This window comes from Pungitius pungitius, unplaced genomic scaffold, assembly GCF_949316345.1.
Source record: "Pungitius pungitius unplaced genomic scaffold, fPunPun2.1 scaffold_29, whole genome shotgun sequence".
NCBI lineage: Eukaryota > Metazoa > Chordata > Actinopteri > Perciformes > Gasterosteidae > Pungitius > Pungitius pungitius.
In genome coordinates, this window is record NW_026909812.1 from 620,676 (window position 1) to 636,293 (window position 15,618).

Consider the following 15,618-nt stretch of genomic DNA (forward strand, 5'->3'; position numbering starts at 1 on the left):
TTGCTGGTGGTGCAGCCCAGGGTGGTGGCCTGGGAGTTCGACTCAAATGGTGTGAGATGGCAAACACCAAAATTAATGTTTTGGCGGCACTCTCCGACGTAAAGTCAGTGGCCAAAGTCACAATATTTCAGGAATTTGCCAAACGTATCAAGGAAGGTGGCAGTTGTAATATTAAGGGGCTTTCATTGAGAGGGCAGTCTCCCCCATACCAATTGAACATCACTAAAGACGCCCTGTTTTTTAGAAGCGCTCCTATAGCGCTCAGCGCAGAGCTAAGACAGGAAGCGCAGGGGTTAATTCACCCCCCCTCTCCACTGACCCCGCTCAGCAACTGCCGGGATGCGAGGGGCCTGATAACCGTGGAGGGCGAGGTGGTCGAGGTAAATTAAGTTTAAGCCTTTGGTGGTTTAAAAAGAAAACAAATTTAATAGTTGGTGCGAATTGGTTTAAAATGTAAATTAACTGAAACATCCATTTTGTTCAGCTTTCCACCTTAAAAGAGGTCACGACGGGGAGAGATGTTGTTCCCTTGCACAACGTCACAATGCAGCAGGTAGGCAATCCACTTAATTCATATACATATACAGTATATGTATATATTGTGACGTCACGGGAGGCCACACCGCTCTCTGCGGAACAGTTCAAGGAGTGCTAGGACACCAGGTTAACGGAAAATAATGTTTTATTGCTGTTCGGGGGGTTCCAACAGAAATTAACGTGCTTCGTGATAAACTTAAGTAGACCCTCTCCTTGAGGTAAACTAAAAACACTGGTTCCCTCTGGCAGGGAAACACCCTTCTTCTGTCTTACTGGTATGTCGTGGTCTGGTCCTTTGTCCGGCGCCCAGTCTGCTGCTCGTTTCTTTCAGCTTTCTCTCCCCCCCTACTCCCTCTCTCTGTCTCTTAAAAACCCTTCAGTTCATTAGGTGTTGATCCGTCTCAGGTGTGCGGGACTGGAAGGGTGGGGTTCCTGGGTCCACCAGCAGATGGGGCCATAGCTGTCCCAGGACACAGCCATCTTCTGGGGATGTAGCGTCCCTCCAGGACCCAGCCTCTCGTGACGCCACAATATATATATATATATATATATATATATATATATAGAGAGAATTAAAGTAATTGAAATATTATTTCACATTACCTTCTACAGGGTGAATCACAGATGTCGCTGTGTTTCTGGAGGGAGGCGGGTGGGAGCCCACATTAAAGTCTCACACCTTAAAGCTGGAAGGTCCAATTACGGTATTAGACTCCAGTCCACAAATTTTTCCACCATCGAGGTAGGCCTACATGTTGTTGGGGGGGTTATTTTAGTTGCCTGCTTAAACACGGTAATGATTGTTCTACTTTTCTCTCAACAGGAGCTTTGCTCAGAGGACATCGTGGGTGCACTCGGGGTGATGGAGATTGAGGGAGATCCAGGGAACCTCAACCTTCTCCTAAAAGACGGCCGTACCGTCGTAATTGAGGAGCGTTTGTGGGAGCCGATTGAAATTCTTATGACCGACAACGTAATAAAGGTTAAAATAAAAATGACAGGAAACACGGTGCAGGCCATTGAAGTGGCGAAAAATTAAAATTTCGACTGTTATTGTATTTATATGTTTTTAAGACTTGTGTTCACAATGCATTAGTTATGTGTTCATTTGGATTTTTATTGTTATTTATGCTCAAATGTTTTTTAAAACTGGTTTGCTGCAATAAATATTTATAATAATCCTTTGGATTTACTTGATTTTAATGTGTACATCGGTCCCACATAAGAATGTGTATGACTGACATTTCCTTCTTTCCTTTCTCCTACTTTTTTGACCAAACTATTTCAATCATATTCAGGTAATCTAGTCGAGTTAACATATATTTTTAAGCTACAGCAACACCAATTAATTAAGTAGAATGAAAGTGATTTTATCATGTTCAGGATAACTGATGTCCAAAAAAAAAAAACTTGATTTGTTAATGCTAATACTATTTAAATGTGCTAAATTAAAAGCAATTTCAGTTTATTTGTTACAACCCAGCTTAGGTCTAATTTGTTAAAGCCAGCCAAATGCATTGTAGACATCAGTTTTGTGTTGTGTGGAAATACAAAAAATCAAACCCGATGCATTGAAAAAATGTACTGTACTCTTCCATATAACTTTGGAAATCATACACACATACAGTAATTTTAGCATAGAAATACTAAGCTGTAACCATTATTACACCAGCAGCATTCAAATTACAAATCTCTTATTGCAGTACAAAAACTGAACAGTTAGTACTGCACAAGTGCATCCCCAACAGCAAAAAAATACAACAGTAATATGTTCTTTTTTCTTTACTGTAAACCAGTAAACAACAAATCTGAATTGGGCAACTAAGAGGTAGTGTTCACACAAACAGTAACTTCAGCGTATAAATACAAAGCTGTAACCATTGTAATACTAGTAGATTTGAAACATTCAAATCATTTATTGCAGAAAGAGTTGGTACTGCACAAGTGCATCCTCAGCAGGAAAAAGTATTTTCACTGTAAACCAGTAAACAAAATATGCCACTATCTAAATTGGGCAAGTAAGAGCTAGTGTTCATGAAAAGGTTTTACCATGACGGTTAACTCTGAACACCCTTATACATGAAGGACAAATCAAAGTGGATTTGCAAACAAAAAGTAATAATCCCTGCATTGACTTGTCATGGAGAAATAACACAAATAATAATAATACAAAAATGTGCAGTGATATCAGTGTGACCATTTCACTGAGAGAGCCTGTTTTTCAGAGCAAGTGCTTTGTTGGAAAGCTTACCTCCATCCAAATCTTTTGGATAACCTCAAAAGTGTAGTGGCGGTCAGCAGGGTAGCTAAGGTTGAGCACATACATCAGCCCGAACAGCATAGCAACAGCTAATGGCACATTATCAAGATGCTGTAACACCTTGATGCCTCTACTTCATCACTGGAAGGATGTTGTTTGACGACATAGATCCCAACAGTGGTGTTTTTACACAGGCTCTGTATTAAACAGAAAAAAGGTAAATAAACCAGTTAGCCAAATTAAAACGTTTCACCAAGCTCCATCAAGCAAATGATATATTATAAAACAGTGACACTATCTAGAGAAGGTGAAAGTTAGTCAAGGCAAATATAAACATGAAGCATTATCTGTTCCATGAGTCATCTTTGTTGCATTTATGTGCAACAAAGATGGCCGTGTATGAACACAGGATTCTCTTTCAGCACACACAGATGAGACAGATGGTGAGCCATGAGATAATTGCTGAATTTGACAAAGTCTTGAGAACCATTCATCAATAAATGTTTGTCTTGAAGTCACATCCTAAAAACATACAAATGACTGTCTCATTTCGTTTGAGATGTCCATTTATATGAGAAAAATAATCCTTCTCTGATGCTAAATCAGTACAACTACAAATGTGACAACTGAATATAGCTTCTTTTATGTGAGGGACCCCTGTGGTGTGGATTTTACTTTGGTGGACAATAACGGCATTCCACGTCTTAAATGTGCATGGACAGTGCTGGTATGTACATGGATAGCGAGAACTACGTCCAATGTGGATGCTTTAACTTGTAGTGATGTAAAAGCTTGCACCTACTTGATCCAGTTTCTGTGCACCCCTTATAGCTCCACATTGCCTGGACCTAATCCTGCAACATACATCAAGCCCATTAGTCATATCATTCATCCCCAAAATGAGAGTCAGAACAAAAATTCTTTTCAAGATAGAAATATGGGTAACACTTTACTTGAATGGGTGTTCATAAGACTGACATAACATTGTCATAACCATGACATGACAGCTGTCATAAATATCAATGAATACTTATGACAGTTGTCGTTAAGTGTCATTCGGTAAGTTATGTCACTTTTGATGCAAAGGTGACATTGTTTGAGATGTCCTTGTTATGACAACTTGACATAAGCCAAGACAACAAAACCTGTCATAAACATGTCATAGCAGACCTAACTGTCAAACTTAAGAAAAACGTTTGGTTTCATATCTTAGAGCGACATTAAACCGTCCTATATGGATGGTTTTGACACTCGCTGTCACAAAACCATTACAACTGTGTCATAAATGTTGTCCCTTTCTTTAAGATGTCGTTAAGTGTAACTACACTGCCAAATGACTTTATAACAGTGTCACGACTGTTTTCTTTGAATTCAAGTAAAGTGGAACAATTAGATTCTTCAATTAATATGTCATTTTATGTTATTACATAGTCAAACCAGTTTATAATTGTGTCATAACTGTTTTCTTTGAATTCAAGTAAAGTGGAACAATTTGAATGTTTCGTTAAAATGTCATTAAGTGTTATTACACTGTCAGATGATATAAATACCTTAACAAAAGCAACAAACAAGTCAAGAGGTAGTGTTTCCTTTATGTATTCCAACACAAAACATAACACATAGAAAATTTCTACATATATTGTGTATGTATAAACACATTAACTTTAAGTTCAACAGCAAGTTTAAACAGTTTAACAAAATGAAAATTATTAAGTATACTTATACATTATTGGGAGGAGCTTTCCATTTTTTTTGCATGCTGTGATGGTTTCGGCCATCTCCTCGTTTATAGCCCCGCGGCAACGCTCTGCAAGCACACAAATCTTCATTTGATCTTCGTCACCTGTCAGCAGACCTTGGAATGCGTCCCGAAAAGTAATTGCGAGCTCAGCAATTATAGCTGTGCGTGCAATCGTGTTTCGATCAACGTTCATTTTCGCGAAGGCTTTCTTCATGGATCCACACTTTTTGAAGATCCGAAGGACATTCCTATAGCGACGGATCACTCCATCTGTTGTGGTTACTCAAGAACACAACAGAAAAACAAACAAAATAGGTCACTTTTTCAGACTTATACTGGCATTGTTGATTTGGCACCCTATAGGTTTTGTAGTACTAGCAGATGAGAAAGGATCCTTCTTACTTTTGCATCCTTCTTCTAGGCTGGTTATATTAGACTTTCCTACCCGACTCTGTGGCTAGCTAATATCTGCCTTCACCAGCCTAGAAAGAGGATGCCCAGGAAGTAATGTCCTTTTTTACCTGCCTGTACCAAACATAACCCTATAATGGATAGAGGATGCACAGTGAACTAGGATGGTACAGTAAGTAGATTTATTTCTTATATTTTTCTGTTTCAGAGGTTAAATATCTAACAAAAAAAGATCATAGAATAACCTGAGGAGATCAAGAGAGCTATACACGGCTGTAGAGATCTCAATCACTGATTTTCAGAATGATTACTAAAATATACCATTAGCGAGACATCAATATATCATCTTTAGTTCCATCTAATTATTATTAACAAAGCCCATGGAAGTAGTTGATTTTCATACAAATGTAATCCATAAAAGGTTAAGCGGTCAACTTTAACTTTTTTATAAAGGTGATTATAAAGTCTGTTATAATATCATATCTATATAATATCTCTGCTTACTTCTTGAACGACTGTATGATCCAGGGTGTTTTTTTGACTTCTTGGTCTTTTTACGGTCACTACGGTTACTGGCTCATATGGCGGAGTGGGTATTGGCGTTCCCACAGCGTTTTCACGCAGCTCGAGTTCCCTGATAGGGAACGTCTCCGGTTACGTATATAACCTTAGTTCCCTGAAGGGAACGAGACTCTGCATGTTTATGCCATACTCCCGGCATGCCCGTGGCACTTGATACGGCCGTGGATGATAAAAAGCTTGATTCTGAGGAGGGAGATGTCGATGTTGAAGTCGAAGATGAAGAAGGTTCTGGAGCAGTCTTTCTGCCTGGGGGAAGCAAAGTGGGGGTAGGTGGAGAAGCAAAGATGTTTATAAGTAAACAAACCAAAAAACTAAGAATATACTTTTTTATGCAGAGTCACTTTTTTGAGAGCAGACAACTGCACATGTACAAGAAGAGGGTTATAATTACATTAATTATTATTAATTATTATTTTCTTATTTTTTTTTTCTTTCTTATTTTTTCTATTGCACTGTAGTTGATTAATTAACACACAGAGTTTTTTGGGGGGAGCGAAAAGCGATTGCACTCTGGTTATACTCCCAGAGCAATTTACTGGCAGGAAAGCTCAGTTATTTTTTTAGCAGTAACAGTGAGTGAAACAGTTTGTGTGTTTTTGTTAACATGTTAGTAGAGCATTAGCTGTAGCATACAGTGATGGCTCTACTCTACTCTACTATGTCAGTGGCTAACATTACTAGCTTGGGCAAAAGTTAAAATAATTTTCTGTGTAGCAATGCAATCACCAGAGACTAATCAGGTCATATAGGAAAGGTTTTGGAAGGGCTTGGGAAAATAGTATTTCCACTCAAATGGACATCTCAGTTGTAACAACAATGCAATTGTATATAATAGTATATCCTTACACTCTGTGCCCAGCCTATTTATATTTCTGGTTCCTTGAACAACAAGTACTGCATGAATGTTAATTGTAGTGTATTTGTACCTTTCCCAGAAGATGCAAGTGTGCTGGGGACTTCCTTAATTTGGGAGAGTAGGAAGTCCTTGTCGGCTTTCAGGTCCTTGTTGGCCTCCTCCGGTTAATTAATGCGCTCCTCAAGATGTTCAATCTTCTGTCGATCCATCTTGGCTTGTTCCTTCAGTTTGGGCAACTCCAATGCCCCTGTTGGAGCCACTGGAACAAAGGAAGTACTTTAAGTGGATGATTGAGGTTAGTGAATGGTGGTGGTGTACTGCAGTGCAATATTTTGATCTGTGTCCTTATATTTTATAAGTTTATCTAATTCATTAACATACATTAATTCATTGCACTGCAGTACACCAACCAAATTCCCAGTACTTTTGTGCATATTGTTTATTGAGAAGACAAAAATGGACATATGTGCCTCAATCAGCCAACTACCTGTTACGAAGGACGCTCCCGCACCGCCTCCCTCTCGCCATCGGAGGGACCCCTCTCCCGAGTACTAACTGGTTTCGAACTCCATCTCCCATCATGCTTCACACCTGGGACTGATTCCACAACACCACTGATGACACACACACCTGCACCTCATTGACACACACACCTGCACCTCATTGACACACACACAAAAGCCACTGACACCCACACACTCACTGCGAAGTCTTGATTCTGCCCCGGCTGTCATTTCTGAGCGTTTTCTCCTTGTCTTGATCCCTGTTTATTGACCCCGGACCGTACTGCTGATTGCTCTCTACCTGCCCCGACCCCTGCCTGCCCGCTGACTACGATCCTGTCTGCTCTACGTTGCCCTGTCTGCTGTCATTGACTCTGCCTGTCTGATGCTCTAATAAAAACCTGCGAATGGATCCCTCCGAATCCGGCGTCTCCTTACACTACCATAAATAAAAAGTATATTTCTAGCCATACTGGTGAAAGTAGTAAAAAAAAAACATGAATAAACTAGACTTACTTGTTTTCCTTGGAGAATATTTGATTGGCTTTCTTTTCTTTGGCTGAATAGGGACCTCTTCAAATTCTTGTGCCAGGTCCTCCTCCACAGCTTGTAGCAGCTTAGGGTTATCTTCATTATTTTCCTCAGCCTTCCCGCCACGTTTGCTGAAACGGGTATCCATCTAGCTACACTTGTGTGAGCAAAGAAAACAGCACCGTGTCATAACAGCTACGGTTACATTGGTTAAGATAAAATAGCCAACCGTGACCGTGATCTTAGTTGTTTAGAAATAGCGACAAGAAAACTGGAGGAAATACTACTAACCTCTATGCTACTACCATTATAGCCTGTTGGCTGCCTTGAAACAGAGACGTAAGGACTTTGCTTATAAGTACCTAAAGGCTAACTAGCATTAGTTGCTGACTCACTTTACCTAAAACGGCAAAGACCATAAACTGTAAACAAGACTACCGTCAGTTATAATGTTCTCTTCAAAAAAAATGCGCCACCTTCTGTTCCGGAGTGACACTGCGTCGCGAGATTTGAACGGCAGAGACCAAACTCGATTACATTGAGTTGTTTAATCTGATTTATTTCAATCAAATTGAATGAAACTAGTTAGTTCAACCTTCTTTACAAACAACTTAAGTGTACTCGATTAAACCATGTTCACAAACAGAATATAAATTAATTGTGTTGCTTTTACTCATTCTACTTTTGTAAAGTCAAAGACCCAGAATTTCCATTTTTCCCAGTGTAGACATTGTTGTCCATCACTGTTCATTTTGAATGCTGCTTCAAGTCGAAGTCTTCAAAGTCGATTCAGGTGCACATAGCTGGGATAAGTGCACGTCCATGGTACAGTACTACTGAAATACTAGTGGTACTAGTAATATTAGTAGTAGTAAAAGTCATTTCGTAATAATACCAGTTGAACTACTAGAAGTACTAGAAATATTAGTAGTGGTTGTAGTACTATTTGAAAGAGCAATAAGTATTCAACGAAACAGCTTTATTCTAAGCTTCATGGCTAAATTACAGATAATCATTGCAGCTTTTATTTTGAAATGACGGTATTGAGTGAGTGGCTGGAGGGGTTGAGAAACATAATATTTGTTATTCAAACTAAGAAGCTATTAATTGATAGGCCTCATCAAACATTACAGTAAGAACTCCCTCCATGGGGGTTGCTTTGAAATGATGGGAGAAGGTAGAGAGAAGGAGGTCATGTCAGGCTGCACTAATCAGCTAATAAGGATCAGCTGTGAGTCACAGGGTCAGGGTCTATAAATGCACAGGCCAAAACTTCTTCAGCTGAGATTTATTCTAGCAGACGCACATTCAAAAGTATGCGTTCTAGATGTAACACACTTTCTGATGTACCTACCAGCTGAAACCTTACACTTCTATTCTTATTATTTTAATTATCCGGTGTCCTCTGTACCGTTATGTTTCCTTTCTGATGGACAGGAGACAAAGTTCTCATGTGTCCTTTTTTCTCAAGTCGGACCAAGCAAAGCCCGGTTAGGGTTCTCGACTCCTACGTCCACAGAACTGCCCTGTGTAGACGTTCCGAACTGCATGTGTTTCGGACCACCCAATACTGGGGGCCCGGTGTCTAAACAGAGGATGAGCAAGTGGGTGGTTGAGGCCATCTCACTTGCTTATGAATCGGCCGGTCAGCCCGCACCTTTGGCTGTCCGGGCCCATTCTACCAGGGGTATGGCCGCTTCTAAAGCCCTCTTGTCGGGTAAAGTGTCGCTGCATGACGTTTGTATGTCGGCAGGTTGGTCCTCTCCGCACACATTCGTGAGGTTTTATCGTCTCGACCTTAACTCCAAGCCGGGAGCGCAGGTGCTCTCGTCAGAATGTGCGCCCTGACTTCACACTACGGTTACTGGCTCATATGGCGGAGTGGGTATTGGCGTTCCCACAGCGTTTTCACGCAGCTCGAGTTCCCTGATAGGGAACGTCTCCGGTTACGTATATAACCTTAGTTCCCTGAAGGGAACGAGACTCTGCATGTTTATGCCATACTCCCGGCATGCCCGTGGCACTTGATACGGCCGTTCAGAGATGAATGGGCTTGTGTTTCAGGGCTCTTTATAGCTTCCTGGTCCTGGCGTCGCCCGCCTATGACGTACCAGCTTGCCATTGGATGGATTTCACACGTGCTTCATGACGCGGTCACGCAGCGTCTTGTTCCTTCAGGGAACTAAGGTTACATACGTAACCTCAGACGTTTTTCACATGTGTATACCGATCCTTAGGGTAACCTAAACTAAGCTTGACGTTGAGATAGTTCAAATGATAATGTTGACAAAACTGTCAGGGCTACTGGACCTTGAAGTCTGAGTATAACCTTAAGTCTGGAAACAATGTGAAAAGCCTTTTCATCGTACGAAATATTGTTAACTATTGAAACTGTATTTATTCAGAAATATGGTCCAATGTTCAGGAAGCTTTGTGTTGTTAAATTTGTCACTTTGACTAAGATGAGGGTTTTTTTTGCCACAAAATATACACAAGTGTGTGATTTATATATGAATATTTACCAAAGATAGAGATCAACACAACAGTACTGAACTGTTTTTCTTTTGTCAAGTGTTTTTACGTTTTTCAAATTTGATTTTTAACATTGTTTGCGTCCTCCACCCCTTGACCTTTTAGGGACGTAACTACTATTATTTCTATTGCTTTTAATACTACTGTGACTAATAGGCTCCCGGAGGCCTCTACGCTGTGGACTACGTAGAGGGATTTCTGCACCGCATCACTAAAGGAGCCAAAGGAGCACAGAGGTCTCTCTCTCTCTCTCTACCTCGACACGGGGTGTGTTTGTGTGCGTGTGTGATTCAGAGACACGCGCGTTGGTGTAGAATGACACTGGACTTTGGCAGGAGAATACAGTACTTTTGTTTATTTGGGGTTGTGTTTATTATGTGCTTTGTGTTGATGTTGTGAATTGTTTTCTTGGGATGTTGAGAAATAAAGTGTTTTTGAAAAACCAAAAGAATCCCTCTCTCTCGCTCTGTGTGAGAGGTTCGGCACCCCGGCCCTTTTGATTGCGACATACAGCGAAAGGTCAACTCGAGAGGCCTTGCCACGGTTGGATTGTATACTTTGTGTGGATCTCTTGTCTTTTGCGGACGTTGATCGCGTACCTGAAGCCTCTCTCGCACTCGGCAGCGATGCATGTTATTGTCAGAGGGGGGCATTTCTTTCTCTCTCTGTGTGTGTGTGTGTGTGTGAGGTTCGGAACACATTCACCCCTTGTGATCGTGACACGCAGAAAACCGCCATCTCTCGCCGACGCCCCCCCCCCCCTCCCCCCCCCCCCCCCGGTGGCGATGCGAGCCGATTACACCCGAGCGATGCCAAGGCGAGGGTCAGTGTGACCCGACGCTGTCGCTCGCCGAAGAGAGCCGATTAGACCCGAGCGATGCCGTCATCTCGCGAGAACTCGTTCTGACCCGAATGACGGAGACAAGACGACGATCCCGGCCCTTCTGATGGTGACGCGTAGCTAGCCGTCATCTCGCAAGACCTCGTCGGGTCGTTTTGACCCGAACAGCGGAGGCCTCTCTTGTGTGAATGTTGCCGAGGGTAAGAGATACCCGAGGACAACGTGAGGGTTAACAACCACAGGAGCTCCATCACCATTAAATCGACCAATACGTCGGTGGACTTTCTAGACAGCACTACTTTAAAGGGGGACAACTTCTCGGGGTCTTGCACGTTGAGCTTCAAGGTATTCTTTAAAAAGTCAGACATACACGCCCTTCTTTTTAAAACGAGTTTTCATCTTAAACACACATTAGTCGGCCTAATTAAATCACAACTGTTCTTGTAAATCAGACTTTGAGGAGACGGTTATTATTTTTAGCACATTGTCCACAAGGGGGTAGTCCCACTCCTTTTGCAGGAAGGGACTCAAAGTTTTCACTTAGGTTCACAAAACCACGTTGTGAACTATTTGCGCTGTGAGTATGAGAGCATCCGGCTCATATTTTATGCTTCTCTTTAAAACCATATGAATTATTTGAAACATATCTTAAATGAACCATAAATGTAACAAATTTCCATGACTTTTCTGAAACTTGTGTGATTTTATTTTTTTCCATGACTTTTCCAGGTTTTTCATGACGGTACGAACCCTGTGAAAGAAGATGGATCTGGAAACTTGGCACGAGCTCAGCGATGGACAGTACACAAGTTTCGAAAGGGTTACGAAAACCCAACCCTGATCCTAATATGGCCTTGAAGAGATTTTTAGCCAAGTTTAATTGGATCTGTGATACTTCTTACAAGTACTAAGGAATTACTTTTCTTTGTTGAGCCCGCACCATGAGGTTAATTGCTTTTGGAAACCTCCACAAAAAATTATTTATAACCCACATTCCCTAACTTGCCAGTGCCATCAAGAAACCAATTCTCATTTTTTTTCATGTATACAATACACAGATATAAAACATACTTTTTTTTCAGTGGGAAGCTACATTATAATCAAATCAATAGTCTGTAACTTTTCACGGATTTTTTCCGGTCGTTAGAGGTGATGAAGAACAGACGTGGTAAACACCATCAGGTGGGATCAGAGTCAGCAAATCAGGATGCTTCCTATAAGCCCCTCCCCCTGACTACTTCCCCTTCTTATGCTCTTCCTCATTCAGCTATCCCTTTACTTCCTCTGAAAGAGGTCATGTAGACTGAAGTCAGGAGCGCTTTTATTTAGTTTGAGACTTTTAAACTTTGCTGTTTAACATAAGGGTTTTATTTTCATGGGCTTTTCATTACTTAATGCCCCTTGGCTATCAGCACATTTAACCCATTTATTTGTGTCTTTATTGCACCAGATTCACTTGATTTTTATCCCTATATCTTGATGGGCATTTTTATGAGGGCACAGATATTGAGTGTTGGGATTTCCAATCCCCCCCAAGTTGGTTGATGAGAAGAATCTGACGCGTCAAAAGTTCCCTTGAAGAGTCTGTCTGCTGTATGAGTTTTTATAATCTCCTCATGCCCTTGAAACTAGTTTGAGCCGGTTCATCCTGGATGGTTGTTGCACGGGAGGTTTTCACTGTGATTCTCCCCTCTGTGCTAGCAGCACTGCCAGGTAGTGATTTATCTTGACGCTTCCTGTACTCATTCATCCCTCAGTTCCCATATTTGCCTTATAAGGTCACAGCGTCATTTCCTGCATTGTCAAAACATCTGCTCTATAGACTAAACTAAGCATCATCTACCTCTAAACTAACATCTTTGTTGGCCGACACTCTGGGCCCCATTGGTGACATTTGGGGAACCACCAGCCTTGGAACGCTCTTTCTTTAAAAATGGCTGCCATTGCCAACACCAACCAATACTCCTAGGGATCTAATCTACATACGGGAATGTGGACTCTGCTTTCACCTGGACTCGGTGGTACAGTTTGGGAATAACTCTTCCTAAACACAACAGTCGTTCTGGAATTTGAGGGTGGAAAGAAGTGGTCATTGGAGATTCAAATCTATCCACAATACAATTACCCGTGTGTGCAAGTTGAGTTTTCCAGGAGCTCAAATTCATCACCTTAAAGCGGTGTTGGCCAAACTACCCACACAACCACAAGCAAGTAAATCTCAGGGTGTCTCAACAATTGTCTAGAGGTCATTTAATTCTACAAGCAGATTTTTGTCCCTCATTCAATTTTCCAAACGACTATTGCAACAAACAAATCAAATTTTCAAAGGGAGTTAGATACTTACAAGGAGTAGAGGTGAAATTCTTCTCTGGACTCTCGACACTGCCTTCAAGATATTGGAAAATTTGGCTTCAGTTAAATTAAGAATGGGGGGGCAGAACGCTCCCTCACATTCATTTAAAATTTCTCTTACCTTCTTCCCTCAACATCAGAACTTAGTTTACTGGAAAAAAGGATTAGGTTTCATTCAGACACAAGGACATTTATGAAGAGATAAATGACATCACACTGAAAAAAGGCAACTCCAAAAATAAGCAAAAAAAAATTAATACAAGATATTTTAGCTTGTAATAAGCAAAAAAATCTGCCAATGGAACACGTGAAAATTCTCTTGGTAACATTTCTTGAAATAAGACATTGTATTTAAGCTTTACAAGATGAGAGTGATCTTGAACTTAGCTGGGAAAACTCATTTTTAGCTATATTTAACTAGTATTGTGGGTTTTTTTTGTGTGTCTAATAAGCCTGTGATTCTCAAAAATAGTATTTTCCCCTAAAAAGTAGCAGGTGTATTTAACTAATTTTTTGTTCTATAATTGTTACACTGTTCTAGATTTAAGTCAACCACCTACCTAAAATAAGATTAGAAACTGACATTTTTGGACAAAATGTATTGAAGTTAGCATTTCTGACTCGTATTAGGCAGTGCTCTTTTGCCATAATAAGCTGTAATTTACCATCCTGTCATTATCTCAAGTGTATTTACCGTATTGTAAGCTCTACAAAAGTAATACTGTTCTAGATTCAAGATTTCACCTACTAGATTCAAAACATTACATACTTATTATAATACAGAATACATTAAAACTATTCTTGCATTTAACCAACTTCTGTTTTATTTAAACAGCAAAAAGTCTGCATAAAAGTTGCAAACTTTCCTCAACATTTTAGCTCACAGTATTTCTGCAACTGCAATAAGAAAACATAGAGCATGCCAAATATGTGTGTGAGTTGAGGATAGATCAAAACATCTGACCAAAGTACCCCTCAATACATGAACCAAATCTGTGCTTTGCAATGGTTTTATTGGCCAATAAAACCTTTCCACTCAGCCATGCTCTTCTTGTAAGAAGACGTGAGATCTCTCTCATGGATTTTGTCTAAGAGGACCTCCGTCTGTATGACTGAAAGCAGAGTGGCTACACACTTTGGATAAGTCAGGTGTAGGGTGTAATCGTAGGCCATAAGGTATAAAGCACTCTCTGTAAGCTCGTCTTTTGGAAAGGTGGTTATTGGCACATCTCCTACCACTAGGAGGCAGTTGGACGAGCTGACTATCAGGACTGGGCAGGAGAGAGGGCGTTTCTTTAAGTAGGAATTGGGGTCTTCTGTTTCCTGTAACACAGACATCCTTCTGTCAGGATCATGCATTTTGGTCATTTGGAACCTAGGGTAGAGGGTTGTTTGCAAACACATAACTTTACAAAGCAAAATTATGACTATAGTTAACAGTACTGAGAAAGCTCCATTGGAAAGTGCTGTTTTTAACTATCCCCAATGCATTTACTGTTTACACACATCTAGCCTTCCAAAAGAACTAAACCTAGGCTAGTCTTGCTTGGTTATCATTAGAGTGATAAAACCTGCTACCATGTAATGCACCCATTTTTTTTCAAATACTGCAGTCAAAATGATCCTCCAACATTTTACACAGCTCACCTCGAGGACATGTACCAGAGCCTCATTCGCATCTCGTACCCTCTTTGGAGGAGCAGACGTGGAGGGGAACAGTAATGGCAGCACACGTGGATCTCAAGAGCCTGTTCAGCTGTACAGGAAAATATGTATTACTTAAAACACTTTGACAAAGTGCACAAGGTCAAATCTAATCAAAAAGGTACAGACACAATGCTTAAAAAAAAAAAAAAAAACATTCAGCAAATTAACATGCCTGAAGGTCCACCCTAAACCCCAATAACACAAAAACAGCATTCCTTACCTTTGTCCATTCCGATTGGGGGTTTCAGCGCCTTTTTCCATACACCAAAAAACTGCACCTTCTGGCAGAAGTCATGCCATCTTCCCTTCAGTTCATCGATGAAGTTGGTATTATTATCTAAAATGCGTTGAAGCTCCTCCATCACCTACGAAATATCAAATATACCAATACAGACATTTGAATATATCATTTAAGACACAATTTGTATTTTAAACATTGTGTTTTAATCATGCACCGTCAATAATGACTTGCGTGTCCAACATCCTTGAAACAAGGATATGCTTTTAGAACCTTCTGGTGTCTGTCCTCCTCGCGAATGGTATTTGAATCAATGAATGCTCTTCTGGCTACAAATTCCAAATCCAAGAGATGAGAGACGTCCTGGTGGTTTGGATTTTTTCTTTTATACAAAGTTTGTAGGGTCTTGTAGTGCTTGGCCAAGGTTGCTGGACTGTAGGTGTCTGGACTGTCAACATCTGCAGATTTGTTAGCTGTAAGACACAAAAATACATAATTAATATGCCTGTTTATAAAAAAACACTGCT

General features: G+C 40.6%; 1 long non-coding RNA gene across 1 annotated transcript; it reads right to left on the reverse strand.

Moving 5' to 3' along the window:
- Positions 1-2,944: 2,944 nt before the first annotated feature.
- On the reverse strand, positions 2,945-5,497 carry LOC134110667 (uncharacterized). The gene is made up of 3 exons (XR_009944052.1): positions 5,454-5,497; positions 3,600-4,820; positions 2,945-2,994 (listed from the first exon to the last, which is right to left on the reverse strand). It is a non-coding gene; the product is annotated as an uncharacterized LOC134110667 (long non-coding RNA).
- Positions 5,498-15,618: the final 10,121 nt, after the last annotated feature.